At 43.7% G+C, this 12,547-nt stretch overlaps 1 protein-coding gene across 4 annotated transcripts in view; it reads right to left on the bottom strand.

Annotated features, from left to right (window-relative positions):
* Positions 1 to 11,592, bottom strand: part of HMGCL (3-hydroxy-3-methylglutaryl-CoA lyase) — a 40,944-nt gene extending 29,352 nt beyond the window's left edge. The window contains exon 1 of one of the 4 annotated variants that reach the window (XM_033227856.1): positions 11,064 to 11,592. The gene's annotated coding sequence lies outside the window, so the exon portion shown is untranslated. The remainder of the gene's footprint in view (positions 1 to 11,063) is intronic. The other 3 variants (XM_033227855.1, XM_033227857.1, XM_033227854.1) reach the window with 3 other exon arrangements.
* Between the last annotated feature and the right edge of the window lie 955 nt (positions 11,593 to 12,547).

Raw genomic sequence — 12,547 nt, 5'->3', positions numbered from 1 at the left:
ATCACGATGTCAAGAGATCAAGACCATCCTGGCCAACATGGTAAAACCCCGTCTCTACTAAAAATATAAAAATTAAGTGGGCGTGGTTGCGCATGCCTGTAGTCCCAGCTACTCAGGAGGCTGAGGCAGGAGAATCACTTGAACCCTGGACGTGGAGGTTGCAGTGAGCCAAGATCGCGCCACTGAACTGCAGCCTGGTGACAGATGGAGACTCCATCTCAAAAAAAAAGGGAGGGGGGGAACAATAGACATTGCAGACTACTGGGAATGGGGTAGGGAGGGGGAATGGCTTGAAACACTACCTATTGGGTACTGTACTCTCCACCTGTATGCAAGAGACCCACGTAACAAACCCGCACAGGTACCTCCTGTATCTAAAATAAAAGTTGATTTTTTAAAAAGAAAAATATGTAGGTGAAAGAGCTTCACAGCATTGGATCTGGCAATAATTTCTTAGATATGACACCAAAAACACAGGCAACCAAAAGAATAAAAATTGGCCAGACTTGGTGGCTCATGCCTGTAATCCCAGCACTTTGGGAGGCTGAGGCGGGAGGATCACTGGAGCCCACGAGTTAAGATCAGCCTAGGCAGTATGATGAAACCTCATCTCTGCAAAAAAAATTAACTGGGCATGGTGGCATGCACACCTGTAGTCCCAGTTACTCCAGAGGCTGAAGTGGGAGGATCTCTTGAGCCTGGACAGGGAAGTTGCAGTGAGCCAAGGTCATGCCACTGCATTCCAGTCTGGGCAACAGAGCAAGACTTTGTCTCAAAAAAAAAAAAAGAAGAAGAAGAAGAAAAGAAAAAAATTAATGAGACTTCATCAAAATTAAAAAGTTTTGTGCATCAAAAGACACTACTCACAAAGTGAAAAGGCAACCCACAGAATGGGAAAAAATATTTGAAAATCAGGTATCTGATAAGGGCTTCATATCCAGAATATATAAAGAACTCTTAAAGCTCAACAATAAAAAAAAAAACCAACCCCAAAATGGGCAAGGACTTGCACAGAGATTTCTCCAAAGAAGATATACAAATGACTGATAAGCACACAAGCTGCTCAACATCACTAATCATCAGGGAAATCCAAATCAAAGCTACAAAGAGATACCACTTCATACCAGCTACAATGGCTATGACACTTTTTTAAACAAAACCCTGAAAAATAACAATTGCTAGCAAGGACGCAGAGATATTAGAACACTGGTGCATTGCTGATGAAAATGTAAAAGGTGCCACCACTGTGAAAAACAGTATACCTCAAAACATTGAACACAGAATTAACAGCCAGGTGCAGGGGCTCACACCTGTAATCCTAGTATTTTGGGAGGCCAGAGTAGGTGGATCACTTCAGCTTAGGAGTTCAAGACCAGTCTGGGTAACATAGTAAACCTCGTCTCTACAAAAAACACAAAAATTGGGCCAGGCGCGGTGACTCACGCCTGTAATCCCAGCACTTTGGGAGGCCAAGGTGGGAGGATCACAAGGTCAGGAGATCGAGACCATCCTGGCTAACACAGTGAAACCCCGTCTCTGCTAAAAATACAAAAAATTAGGCAGGCGTGGTGGCAGGCGCCTGTAGTCCCAGCTACTTGGGAGGCTGAGGCAGGAGAATGGCATGAACCTGGCAAATGGAGCTTGCAGTGAGCCAAGATCGCGCCACTGCACTCCAGCCTGGGCGACAGAGAGAGACTCTGTCTCAAAAAAAAAAAAACCACAAAAAACAAAAAAAAACAAAAATTACCCCAGTGTGGTGGCACACGTCTGTAGTCCAAGCTACTCAGGAGGCTGAGGTGGGAAGATCACCTGAGCCTGGGAGGTGGAGGCTACAGTGAGCTGTGATTGCACCACTGCACTCCAGCCTAGGTGACAGTGAGACCCTGTCTGAAAAAATATAAAAAATAAAAATAAAAATTACCATATGATCCATGAATTTCACCTCTAGGAATATACCTAAAATAATTGAAAATAGGGATTAAACATATATACATATACCAATAGTGTTGCTATGTTGCTCATAAATACATATTCTTGTATATACAGAATATAAATATATTCATAAATATATATTATATATAGAATGTATAGAATATAAATTATTTATAAATATATTTATTATATTCTGTATATACAAGAATATATATTATGAGCAACATAGCAACATTTGTATTGTTATACCAATTTACATATAAATATATATTCTGTGTATACAAGAATATATATTTATGAGCAAACATAGCAACATTATTGGTATGTGAATATCTGTTTAATTCCCTGTTTTCAATTATTTTCAGTGTATTTCTAGAAGTGAAATTCCTGGATCATATGGTAATGTCTGTTTTTATTTTTGTTTTATTTATCTATTTATTTATTTATTTATTTATTTTTTGAGACTGAGTCTCACTCTGTCGCCCAGGCTGGAGTGCAGTGGTGCAGTCTCAGCTCACTGCAACCTCCACCTCCTGGGTTCAAGCAATTTTCATGCTTCAGCCTCCTGAGTAACCGGGATTACAGGCACACACCACCACACCTGGCTAATTTTTGTATTTTTAGTAGAGATGGGGTTTCACCATGTTGGTCAGGCTGGTCTTGAACTGCTGACTTCAAGTGATCTGTCCACCTTGGCCTCCCAAAGTGCTGGGATTAGAGGTGTGAACCACCGCGCCCAGCCTATGTTTTTTTTTTTTAAAGACAGGGTCTCACTGTGAAACCTAGGCTGGAGTGCAGTGGTGCAATCACAGCTCACTGCAGCCTTCACCTCCCTGGGCTCAGGTGACCCTCCCACCTCAGCCTCCTGAGTAGCTTTTATGTATATATAATTTACATATATAATTTTAATGTATTAATATATAATATATTTATAAATTATTATATAACAAATTATATAAGTATATCATATATCATATATATTATATTTTATTTATAATCATATGTTTTTATATTATATATAATATATGTATATATAATATACTTATTATAATGATCTCCTATTGGTTCTGTTTCTCTGGAGAACCCTGTCTAACATAATGAGCAATAATGTGGCTCGTAGTAACGTAGCAGGACGAGCCACAGACAAAACTCCTCATCCACCGGATTAAAGAAGGAAGTGGTTTATTCGGCCGGGAGCGTCAGCAGATTTGAGTCTTAAGAGCCGAGCTCCTCGAAAAAGAAATTCTTGGCCTTTTTAAAGGCTTACAACTTTAAGGGGTCCACGTGAAAGGGTCGTGATAAATCGAGCAAGCGTCGGAAACGTGACTGGGGGCTACATGCATCAGCTAACAGAACAAAAAGTTTTACGATGCTTTTTTTCATACAGTGTCTGGAATTTACAGATAACACAAGTCGTTTAGGTCAGGGGTTGATGTTATTATTACTTTTTTTAACTCCTAGGGCCGGATGGTGGTGCCAAGTTTATCTGGCTATTTATCTTTTGTTTCTTTCTAACTTTTTGCTTTCTCTCCTTCCTCCTGTCTTGTGAACTAAGCAAGGTGTGGGGAGGAGGGCAGCCAGGAGTAGCAGTGGTCTCCTTCCTTAGTAACATTATCTGTGATGGCCAAAAGGTGTAAAGAACCCACATGTTCATTAACAGATAAATGGATGAACAAAATGTGCTGTATACCTACAATAGTTACTCATTCTTAAAAATATATACAATTCTGGGCCGGGCGCGGTGGCTCAAGCCTGTAATCCCAGCACTTTGGGAGGCCGAGACGGGCGGATCACGAGGTCAGGAGATCGAGACCATCCTGGCTAACACGGTGAAACCCCGTCTCTACTAAAAAATACAAAAAACTAGCCGGGCAAAGTGGTGGGCGCCTGTAGTCCCAGCTACTCGGGAGGCTGAGGCAGGAGAATGGCGTAAACCCGGGAGGCGGAGCTTGCAGTGAGCTGAGATCCAGCCACCGTACTCCAGCCCGGGCGACAGAGCGAGACTCCGTCTCAAAAAAAAAAAAAAAAAAAAAAAAAAAAAAAAAAAATATATATATATATATATATATATATATATAATATATATATATATACAATTCTGATACATGTTACAACATGGATAAACCTTAAAAATATTCTGCTAAGCCAGACACAAAAGGGCAAATTTCATGATTCTACTTATGTGGGTGTGATGGTTCATTTTATGTGTCAACTTGACTAGGCCACAGGGTCTCCAAATATTTAACTACACATTATTTCTGGGTGTGTCTGTGAGGGTTTTCGGAATGAGGTTAGCATTTGAGTCAGTAGAGGGAGTAAAGCAGATTACTCCCTCAATGTGGGGGCATCATCCAACCCTTCGAAGGCCTGAATAGAACAAAAAGGTGGGGAAAGAAGAATTCTCTCTTCTGCATTCAGACTGGGACTTACACTACACCGTTGGCTCCCCTTGTTCTCAGGCCCCTGGGCTTCCACTGTAGCTAAACCTCACTGGCTTTTTTTGGTCTCCAGCTTGCTGACACCAGATCATGATATTTCATATATATACATATATATATATATATGTTTGTTTGTTTGTTTGTTTTTTGAGATGGAATTTTGCTCTTGTTACCCAGGCTGGAGTGCAGTGGCGTGATCTTGGCTCACTGCAACCTCCACCTCCTGGGTTCAAGCAATTCTCCTGCCTCAGCCTCCCGAGTAGCTGGGACTACAGGCACCCAACACCATGCCTGGCTAATTTTTGTATTTTTTAAATAGAGACGGGGTTTCACCATGTTGGCCAGGCTGGTGTTGAACTCCTGACCTCAGGTGCTCCAGCAGCCTCCAAAAGTGTTGGGATTACAGGTGTGAGCCACTGCATCCGGCCTATATATTTTATTGGTTTTGTTTCTCTGGAGAATCCTATTACAATGAGAACTTACAATAGTCAAATTCATAGAGAAAGAAAGTTGAATAGTAGTTATCGGGGGCTGGGAGTGGAAAGAAATTGGGAGTTATTGTTTAATGGGTACAGAATTTCAGTTTGGGACATGAAGGAGTTCTGGTTAGTGGAGATGATTATATAACAATGTGAATATACTTAATGGCACTGAGTTAAAATGGTAAACTTTATGCTACATATATTTTACTACAATAAAAAAAATAAGTAACTGCATAAGAAAAAAAAAGACTTAGGGGAGGCATACCCTTGCCAGCTCCCCAGTCCCTAGTACTCCTAATTGTCACAGACACGAGGCTTCCCTCCTTCTCCGTTTGCCCCCTAAAAGCCCTTGTTGGCAAATTCTGCAAAAGCAAATAACTTACAAGCACAGCTCTGAGGGAAACGTCTAAACTAAAGGGCAGAGACTTTATCTGGTGGTTGAATGTGGTGTCTCCAATACCAGGCACATTTGGTGGCATTAATTAAATACTGAAAGAGTAACATTAGCAACTGTAAGAGACTTGGCTCAGGGTCACCCTTAGTTGGAATCTTATTTTAACCAAGATGTTTCCTTTTTTGCATTGTAACCCACCTTCAGTTACAAAGCTTACAATAATTATTAACAATAGCAGCTACCATTTATTAAGTACCTTTTCTATATTGGTTGTGATATATAGTAACTTTTCATGAGTTATCAAACTCTGCAACATAAATATTTCTCTTTCCATCTGAGAGATGAGGAAATGGAGGCTTCAGAGACATTAGATAACTTTTCTTTTCTTTTCTTTTTTTTTTTTTTTTTGAGACGGAGTCTCGTTCTGTCGCCCAGGCTGGAGCCCAGTGGCCGGATCTCGGCTCACTGCAAGCTCCGCCTCCCGGGTTTACGCCATTCTCCTGCCTCAGCCTCCTGAGTAGCTGGGACTACAGGCGCCCGCCACCTTGTCTGACTAGTTTTTTGTATTTTTTAGTAGAGACGGGGTTTCACTGGGTTAGCCAGGATGGTCTCGATCTCCTGACCTCGTGGTCCGCCCGACCTCGTGATCCGCCCGTCTCGGCCTCCCAAAGTGCTGGGATTACAGGCTTGAGCCACCGTGCCCGGCCAACGTTAGATAACTTTTCTAAGATCATGTATGGTAGGTAAGTTCAGACCCAAATCTGACCCTAGAGAATGCTTTCTTTGCTATATGCCAACACTATTCCCTCTTTCCTCTTCCTTTTTCTTCAAACTACTAAAAGAGATAGCTGCTGTGACTAAGGCACAAGTTGGTGCTAGGTGCTGAGACCGCAGTAGTAAATAAGATTCACCACAATTCCGTGCACCTTTCTCAGACCTTCAGATTTTATGGTAATAGGTTTTTTCCCCAGGACTTTTTCTCTCTTTCTAAATTTTTTTTTTTAATGAGACAGAGTCTTGCTCTGTCACCAGGCAGGAGTGCAGTGGTGTGACCTTGGCTCACTGCAACCTCCACCTCCCGGGTTCAAGAAATTCTCCTGTCTCAGCCTCCCGAATAGCTGGGACTACAGGTGCCCACCACCACACCTGGCTAATTTTTGTATATTCAGTAGAGACGGGGTTTCACCATGTTAGTCAGGCTGGTCTCAAACTCCTGACCTCAGGTGATCCGCCTACCTCAGCCTCCCAAAGTGCTGCAATTACAGGCGTGAGCCACCATGCCTGGCCTCAGATTGCATTTCTGATGGACAACAGCAAATCTCTTTTCACAGCTTTTCCTTAACAACAGCAGATGACCTCTCTTCTGCAAGTGGGAATAATAATGTTTAAATCGCAACATCTGCCTTTCTGCAAATGCTGTGAGAGCAATAGCAGATTTTTTACATTAGTGGAACTTAGTGTGAACTTTTATGAACGTTTATGATATTCTAGGCCATAAAGCAAATTGCAAAAAATTGGTGACATACATATCCTATTAACCATAGTTAATGACAAATGGATAACTGTGTGTGTGTGTGTGTGTGTTGTGTGTGTGTGTTAGAGACAGGGTCTTCTCTGTCACCCAGGCTGGAGTGCAGTGGCACAATCACAGCTCACTGTAGCCTTGAGCCTTTGGGTTCAAGCAATCCTTCCACCTCAGCTTCCCTAGTAGCTGGGATGACAGGCACATGCCACCATGCCCAGCTCAATTTTTTGTTTTGTATTTTTTGTAGAGATGGGGGTCTTACTATGTTGCCTAGGCTGGTCTTGAACTCCTGGGCTCAAGTGATCCTCTCACCTTGGCATCCCAAAGTGCTGGGATTACAGGCATGAGCCGCCATACCCAACTGGATAACTCATGTTAAGAGGAGACGAGATTATGTTGAAAATGAAGCCCACAGCAGCAGGTCATCCACATCAAGTTTTAAGGAAAAAATTTCATCTTGTTTGTACTCTAATTGAAGAGGGCCGATAATTAACATCACAAACAATAGCCAACACCATAGACATCTCAATTGGTTCAGTTTACACAATTCTGATGGAAAACTCAAGTTAGAAATAGAGCAATTAAGTTAGACATAACAAAACCTTATGCTTGGAAAGTATGGGGGGAAAAAAACCCTAACTCACGACTCAAAGAAAAAAATCATAATAGAAATTATAGGCCAGGCATGGTGGCTCACACCTGTAATCTCAGCACTTTGGGAGGCCGAGGCAGGCGGATCTCCTGAGGTCAGGAGTTTGAGACCAGCCTGGCCAACATGGTGAAACCCTGTCTCTACTAAAAATACAAAAGATTGGCTGGGCGTGGTGGCAGGTGCCTGTAATCCCAGCTACTTGGGAGGCTGTAGCAGGAGAATCGCTTCAACCCGGGAGGCAGAGGTTGCAGTGAGCCAAGATTGTGCCATTGCACTCCAGTCTGGGCAATAAGAGCAAGACTTAGTCTCAAAAAAAAAAAAAAAAAAAAAAGAAAGAAAGGAAAAGAAAAGAAAGAAATTATAATAGGTTGGGCGTGGTGGCTCACGCCTGTAATCCCAGCACTTTGGGAGGCTGAGAAGGGTGGATCACTTGAGGTCAGGAATTCGAGACCAGCCTGACCAACATGGCAAAACCCCATCTCTATTAAAAATACAAAAATTAGTTGGGCCTGGTGGCTGATGCCTGTAATCCCAGCTACTACAGAGGCTGAGGCAGGAGAATTAATTGAACTCAGGAGGCGGAGGTTGCAGTGAGTCGAGATCACACCACTGCACTCCAGCCTGGGTGACAGAGCGAAAGTCCATCTCCAAAAAAAAAGAAAAAAAGAAAAAAAGAAATTATAATATACTTAGAATGATAATGGAAATATATATATATATATATATTTTTTTTTTGAGACGGAGTCTTGCTCTGTCGCCCAGGCTGGAGTGCAGTGGCCGGATCTCAGCTCACTGCATGCTCTGCCTCCCGGGTTTACGCCATTCTCCTGCCTCAGCCTCCCAAGTAGCTGGGACTACAGGCGCCTGCCACCTCGCCCGGCTAGTTTTTTGTATTTTTTAGTAGAGACGGGGTTTCACCGTGTTAGCCAGAATAGTCTCGATCTCCTGACCTCGTGATCCGCCCGTCTCGGCCTCCCAAAGTGCTGGGATTACAGGCTTGAGCCACCGCGCCTGGCCTGATAATGGAAATATATTAAAAGACAAATGCTTGTATTGGAAAAGGTAGTTGAAGATTAGCAAATGAAGTTTCTAACTCAAGATGTGAGGCTGGGTGCAGTGGCTCATGCCTGCAATCCCAGCACTTTGGGAGGCTGAGGCAGGCAGATCACCTGAGGTCAGGAGTTTGAGACTGGCTTGGCCAACATGGTGAAACCCCATCTCTACTAAAAATACAAAAATTAACTGGGCATGTTGGCGTACGCCTGTAGTCACAGCTACTCGGGAGTCTGAGGCAGGATAATCGTTTGAACCTGGGAGGCAGAGGTTGCAGTGAACCAAGATCATGCTACTCACTCCAGCCTGGGTGATGGACCAAGATTGATCTCAAAAAAGAAAAAGAAAAAGAAATGAATAGAAAAAGGTGTGAGAAAAAGCACAGACAAAATGTAAGTACAATAAAAGACAAAATAAAAGGTAAAAATGTGTTTGTTTTTTGAGACAGCATCTTGCTCTGTTGCCCAGAGTAGAATGTGGTAGTGTGATCGCAGCTCACTGAAGCCTCAGCCTCATGGGCTCAAGTGATCCTCCTGTCCCAGTCTCTCGAGCAGCTGGGACTACAGGCACACACCATCACACCCAGCTAATTTTTGTATGTTTTTGTAGAGAGGAGTCTCACCATGAACTCCTGGGCTCAAGTGATTTGCCTGCCTCAACTTCCCGACATGCTAGGATTTCAGGCATGAACCACCGCACCTGGCCTGAAAAGGTAGAAATTTGAGTAAAATAAGAAAATATTACAACAAAGAGGATCATCCAACAACAACAACAAAGAAACTTGGTTCTTTGAGTCTAATAAAATTGACAAGCTTCACAACAGATCACAAAAAAGGCATGCACGTCGAAGGGGGTCCCGGACTGCTCAATGGGTCGACTCCAGGGGAAAACCTTCCTACTCCACTTTCTTCTGGCTTCCAACATCTGCCAAGAGCTATCTCCACTCCTCTTTTTACATTTATTTTTTATTTTTGAGACAGAGTCTTGCTTTGTCATCCAGGCTGGAGTGCAGTGGAGCGATCTCAGCTCACTGCAACCTATGCCTCCGGGTTCAAATGATTCTCCTGTTTCAGCCTCCTGAGTAGCTGAGATCACAGGTGCGTGCCACCATGTCGAGCTAATTTTTGTATTTTTAATAGAGATGAGGTTTCACCATGTTGGCTAGGCTGGTCTTGAACTCCTGACCTCAGGTAATCCACCTGCCTTGGCCTCCCAAAGTGCGGGATTATGGGCATGAGCCACTGTGCCCGGCTGATTACTGCCTTTTAGAAGAACGCTGAAGGCTGGGCATGGTGGCTCACACCTGTAACTCCACCAATTTGGGAGACTGAGGCAGGTGGATCACGAGGTCAGGAGTTCAAGACCAGCCTGACCCAACATGGTGAAACCCCGTCTCTACTTAAAAAAAAAAATACAGAAATTAGCTGGGGTGGTGGCAGGTGCCTATAATCCCAGTTACTTAGGAGGCCAAGACAGGGAACTGCTTGAACTCGGAAGGTGGAGGTTACAGTGAGCTGAGATCACACCACTGCACTCCAGCCTGGGTGACTGGGTGGGGTGACAGAGCGAGACTCCGTCTCAAAAAAAAAAAAAAAAAAAGAACAATAACAACAACAACACTGAAATGTTTACTGTACAAATTTATGGACAATAAATCTGAAAACTTTGTTGAAATGGATAATTTCCTAGAAAATCATAACTGAAAAGAAGTGGCCTAAAAATAAAAGAATCTTCTCATCCACTAGGATGGCTGTAATTAAAAAATAGATAATAACAAGTGTTGACAAAAATGTGGAGAAATTGGCACCTTCATACATTGCTAGTGGGAATGTAAAGTGGTACAGCTGTTGTGGAAAACAGTTTGGTGGTTCCTCTAAACGCTAACCACAGACTCACCATATGACTTAGCAATTCCACTCCTAGGTATATACCCAAAAGAACTGAAAATCAGAAACTCAAACACGTACTTGTACACCAATGTTCATTACAGCATTATTCACAAAAACTAAACGGCATAAACAATTTAAATGTCCATCAACTGATGAACGGATAAACATGCAATGAAGTATTATTCAGCCTTAAAAAAGAGTAAAATTTTGATACCTGCTACATCATGGGTGAACCTTGAAATATTATGCTAAGTGAAATAAGCCATACACAAGATGACAAATATTGCATGATTCCACTTATATAAAATATCTAGATTGGAAAATTTATAAAGATAGAAAGTAGATTAGAGGTTCCCAGCGGTTGGGGTGGTGTGGGGAGAGGAATGGTGAGTTATTGCTTAATGGTCATATAATTTCTGTTTGGGGTAATGAAAAATTTTAGAAATAGATTGCAGTAAGGGTTGTGATACCGAAAGGAAGTGCTGGGAAGGGAAGAGCATCGTCCCTATAAATGATATGGAAAGGAGGGAAGGAAGTGCTGGGTAGAGGAGGATGTGAGGACGTGGTCCCTGGCTACGGCTCCACCCCCACAGACTTAGGTGAGGACAGGCATTTTTGTTTTCCTGCCCAAATGTTGCATTTCCCAAGACCACCCGGCCTGCCACGCCCCCATCCTGTGCTATAAAAAACCCCAAGACCTTAGCAGGCAGACACACAGGTAGCCGGACGTGGAGAGGATCACATCAGTGGAGGAACACGCAGGCGGCTGGACGTCCAGAGGAGCACATCAGCAGGCACTGGCACGCAAGCAGGCCACTGACCAGCAGAACGACGCGGAGTTTGGCTGGGACCGTCGAAGGGCTGCTTAGTGGCCCGACTGCAGGGGAAAACCTTCCTGCTGCACTCTCTTCTGGCTTCCAACATCTGCCAAGAGCTATCTCCACTCAATAAAACCTTGCATTCGTTCTCTAAGCCCAGGTGTGATCCGGTACACCGAGTAAGGACCCGGGATACAGAAAGCCCTCTGTCCTTGTGACAAGGTAGAGGGTCTAATTGAGCTGGTTAACACAAGCCGCCTATAGACAGCAAAACTGAAAGAGCAACCTGTAACACACGCCCACTGGGGTTTCAGGAGCTGTAAACATCTACCCCTACATGCTGCCGTGGGGTTGCAGGCCCACAGCCTGCCTGCCTGTCTGTACGCTCCCCTAGAGGTTTGAGCAGCCGGGCACCTAAGAAGCGAGCCACACCCCCACCGCGCGCCACACCCCCACCGCGTGCCACACCCTCATCGCACGCCCTGCGAGGGGGAAAAGGAACTTTTCCCGTTTCAGTTGCACAACATTGTGAAAGTAATGCCACTGAGTTGTACACTTAAAAATGTTTAAAATGACATGTCTTATGTTACATATATTTTATCACAACAAAATAAGTTAAACATAGTTACCATATGACCCAGTAATTTCGCTTCTAGGTATACGAGGGGACTTTAAAAACTTACTGGAAAATGGAATCAAAAGATTCAGATAAAAAATATAAACCTCATTTCTCAGTATAAGCTCTATCAAGGGCAAGACATTTTTGTAAAGCTATGATATGCATTTAGTCTATCCTTAAAGGGCCGAGGATCCTGGGAATTAAACCATGTCAATGCAGTCTTTTTTGTGTTATTAACTGAAGAAAAATGGGTGCCCTTTAAATATTTTTTTAAGATTACAGATTACAAAAGAAGAAGTCAGGAGGCCGGGCGCAGTGGCTCACGCCTGTAATCCCAGCACTTTGGGAGGCCAAGGTGGGTGGATCACGAGGTCAGGAGATAGAGACCATCCTGGCTAATGCGGTGAAACCCCGTCTCTACTAAAAATACAAAAAATTAGCCGGGCGAGGTGGCGGGCGCCTGTAGTCACGGCTACTCGGGAGACTGAGGCAGGAGAATGGCGTGAACCCGGGGGGCGGAGCTTGCAGTGAGCCGAGATCGCGCCACTGCACTCCAGCCTGGGCAACAAAGCGAGACGCTGTCTCAAAAAAAAAAAGGCCGGGCGCGGTGGCTCAAGCCTGTAATCCCAGCACTTTGGGAGGCCGAGTCGGGTGGATCACGAGGTCAGGAGATCGAGACCATCCTGGCTAACACGGTGAAACCCCGTCTCTACTAAAAATACAAAAAACTAGCCGGGTGAGGTGG

Source organism: Trachypithecus francoisi, unplaced genomic scaffold (genome assembly GCF_009764315.1).
Source record: "Trachypithecus francoisi isolate TF-2019V2 unplaced genomic scaffold, Tfra_2.0 Lachesis_group12, whole genome shotgun sequence".
Taxonomy (NCBI): domain Eukaryota; kingdom Metazoa; phylum Chordata; class Mammalia; order Primates; family Cercopithecidae; genus Trachypithecus; species Trachypithecus francoisi.
The sequence above is the reverse complement of the archived record's forward strand: the minus strand, read 5'-3'. Positions and strand labels throughout refer to the sequence as shown.